The sequence below is a fragment of the Hevea brasiliensis genome, chromosome 14, assembly GCF_030052815.1.
Source record: "Hevea brasiliensis isolate MT/VB/25A 57/8 chromosome 14, ASM3005281v1, whole genome shotgun sequence".
Lineage (NCBI taxonomy): Eukaryota > Viridiplantae > Streptophyta > Magnoliopsida > Malpighiales > Euphorbiaceae > Hevea > Hevea brasiliensis.
The window spans coordinates 80287472-80291323 of record NC_079506.1 but is presented as its reverse complement, the minus strand read 5'-3'; the positions used below and the strand labels follow the sequence as shown (position 1 = coordinate 80291323).

Genomic DNA, 3852 nt, shown 5'->3' with positions numbered 1-3852 from the left:
AAATTAAATATTTACATTTATTAACCTCTCTATAACTTTCAATAACTTTAGAAAGTGAGAAGAAACTTCCCTTCTCACCGCCTGACACCAAAATCATCCAAGAGATAACGATTAAAGGCCAAATCTTTGGCAAGAAAATTCAATCTTTTCACTTTGAAAAATCACAATCCAAACCATTATCAAACCCATCTATAAATTGATTGATTCAGCGAGTTGAATCCATAAAAGTTGGAATTCTTTTTTTTTTTTTAAATACCTGCAAGAGTTTGCTTTGGCTTTGTCTTTCTTTAGATGACTAAAGCAAAAGAATAATGAATTTAAGATAATTGGAGATTTAGAGCAAGTGGTCTTTGTATTTCTTTAGATGACTAAACCAAAAGAACAATGAATTTGGCAAAATTAGAATTTAGGGAAGGAGTCAATTTCTTCAAGCAGTTTCTCTGCTATTTCTTTGCAACAAGTTATTATCTTATGTGAGATGAAGCAAATAGCAGAAGCCCGAAAGTGGAGTGCATATCATTCCTTTAGCTTTGCTTGCACGTAAGATAAAGAATGTCCTCAATCCTCATTGTTTTAGATCAGAACAACATGTGGATGATAGTTTTTTCACGGAAAAGCAAATTTTCTTGTATTTCTTGGGCTTGATGCAAAAAAATTTAGGTCTCAGTTTCCTCTAGTCCACGTCCTAATGGTACTGTAACCCAATGAAATTTATCTGCGTAAAGTTTAATTTACTTTGCCCTTCTATTGAAGCAAGCGATTGCTCAAGCTGAACTGTGCATCAGTTTCCATAATATGCATGGGAGCCATGAGAGTTGCAGTACATAGTAGATGTTAGATGTGTTCATGCAGAGAAGAGAGATAGGGATCAAAAATCAAGAATGCAGAAACACAATTATGAGTTTGTTTATTTATTTTAGATATTATACATACATATATTTAAGGAATTTTAGACAGAGCTCTTGGTGTCCTTGCTATGGCCAGTTTGATCATCGTAATATTTGGACCACAGCATAACACCTCTATACTTAGCAGAACCCTTGATTGCAGGAAGCACTTGGGAAATGAGATCAATTACAGGTATGAACCCACTTCCAGCTGCAGCAGAAGCAGCAGGTAATCCCAAGAAAATCTTGTTAGCAGGAATACTCGTAGTCCATTGCTTCCATGAGTCTTCAAGATTGGTAATACTTCCAGAGGAGTATTGGCAGGGAGGGTTGTAGAATTGAACCCAAACATAATAAAAAAGGCCTGTCTTAAGGGCATTTCCTACCCAAGCATCAGGAAATGGTCACTGGGGAGCTGCAGTTAGGTATACTTTTTTTTTACCTTTCTTGCTATATGATGAGAGGAATCTTGCCAGATCGTCCCAGTGTTGGTTTGTTCCTCCTTCAATGTCGAAATCAATCCCATCTAGAACAGCTGGTCCAAGGGGGCGAGAAGAAGATTGACCACCTAAAAAGTTATTCCAAAGGTAAATGGCAACCTGCCTGGCATCCTCAGTAGATGCAAGATAGTAACTCCCAGACTCCACCAATAGAAAGCATCACCTTGATGCTTTTGGCTTGACATGACTTAATGTCGGAGCTTAAGCCTGTGCAGCCATTGCTGTATGAATCACAATGACCAGCAAGGTTGATCATAGGAATCTGACCGTTGCCAAAAGTGGGCACGAAAGCTAATTTACAAAGTCATAGTTTCCCGTGGCACAAGTCTCGGCAAAGGTCCCCTCGTTTCCATTCTGACCCCAATCTATTGCTATTCCCCCTGTTAGTATTGAAAGACAAAATACAGAGGAAAGGAATTGATAGACAAGAAAAAAAAACTAAGAGAAAGAAGTACGAAATTGTAAAGACTCATACTTTATTCCATATCAACTTTTGATTTAAATAGCTGAGCTACAAACAGAAAACTAACAGAAGTTCAGAAAAATCAGCAAGCCTAATCGTGATTCCTAAAAATCACATAACAAATAACAATCCTCTTTAGAATAGGATTACATATTGACTAGGATTTTATTATTATTATTATTATTTAAAAAAACAATAAAAATAAACATAGAAGTCACGTGCAAAACTTAAAGCAAACATTTAACACTCCTCCTTGCTTTAAGAATTGCAGACCCCAATTCTTTATCGTAGAATCACAAACTTGCTAACTGGAAGTAGCTTCGTGAACAGGTCTACTAGCTGGTCTTCAAAAATGCAATAAACCAAGGTGAGTTCTCCATCTTGCTGGACTTCCCTCAAGAAATAGAGCTTAATATTGAAATGCTTGGTCTTCCCGTGAAACACTGAATTGTTTGAAATTGCAATAGCGGCTTGATTGTCAACAAAAATTTTAGTGCTTTCTTTCTGCTCCATGTGTAAATCACACAAGATCTTCTTCAGCCATAAAACTTGATTTGCAGCTGCTGTTGCTGCTATAAATTATGTTTCTGCAGTAGATTGTGTTACAATTTCCTGTTTCTTGGAACACCATGAGAAAACTCATGAGCCTAGATTGAAACAATATCCTGAGGTGCTTTTCATATTATCAACTGATCCAGCCCAGTCACTATCCGAAAAATCACATAGCTTGAAATTTTCACACATTTTAAACTTAACTCCATAATCAACAGTACCTTTGACATACCTTAATATTCTTTTTGCTGCAGTTAAATGCATTTCACTAGGACAATGCATGAATCGAAATAAGAGACTTACAACAAATAGAATGTCAGGGCTTGTTGCTGTGAGATACATCAGGCATCCAATCAAGCTCTTGTAATAACCTTCATCAACTTTATCAGCTCCATCTTCCTTACTTAGCTTCTCGTTTTGATTCATTGGTGTGCTTGCCGCCTTACATTCTTCCATCTGAAATTTTTTTAGGATTTCCTTCGCATATTTTTTCTGATAGATGAACACTTCATTTTCTCCTTGCCTGATCTCCATTCCAAGAAAATAGGTCATGAGACCGAGATCTATCATTTCAAAAACCTGCATCATTTCCTTTTTAAACTCTTCAACCAAATTTGCATCATTTTCTGTCACCAAAAGATCATCAACATAAAGAGACACGATGAGAGTGTCATTATCTTTATGTTTCACATAAAGAGTGGCTTCAGACAAGCTTTTAACAAAACCAAGGTCTAACAAGTGTGCATCTATCCTACTATACCAAGCTCTTGGTGTTTGCTTCAAGCCATATAGAGCCTTTTTTAGCAGGTAGACCTTATCTTCTTCACCTTGCTTCACAAATCCTTCGGGCTGCTCTACATATATTTCCTCTTGTAAGATGTCATTTAAAAGAGCTGATTTGACATCCAGCTGAAACACTTTCCATCCCATATGTGCTGATAATACAAGCAATAACCTGATTGTATCTAGACTTGCAACAAGGGCAAAAGTGTCAGAATAATCAACGCCGTATATTTGAGCATACCCTTTAACGACGAGTCTGGCCTTATGTTTGTTGATGGAGCTATCTGCATTCAACTTTGTTCTGAACACCCATTTGACACCAATGACTTTTCTTCCTTCAAGTCTCTTAACCAACTCCCAAGTTTTATTTTTTTTCAATCATAAATAGCTCTTCCTCCATTGCTTTCTTCCATTTTGAATCCTGTAATGCTTCTTCAGGACCACCAGGTTCACAGACTGCCACATTACATTCTGCATAGATGTCTGAAAGTGACCTTGCACCTCTAATTGGAGGATAATCTTCCAATTCGTCTTGCCATGGATCTGTTAGTTTCTCTTCAGTAACACCTTTTGGTTCCTTTGAAGTAGTATCCTTCTTCTGCAAATTATTCCAGTTCCATTGTTCGTCCTCATTAAAGTGTACATCCCTGCTGATTGTCATTTTTTT

At 37.0% G+C, this 3852-nt stretch overlaps 1 pseudogene; it reads right to left on the bottom strand.

The window, feature by feature from the left end:
* Nucleotides 1–760: 760 nt before the first annotated feature.
* On the bottom strand, nt 761–1870 carry LOC131172510 (hevamine-A-like; annotated as a pseudogene).
* Between the last annotated feature and the right edge of the window lie 1982 nt (nt 1871–3852).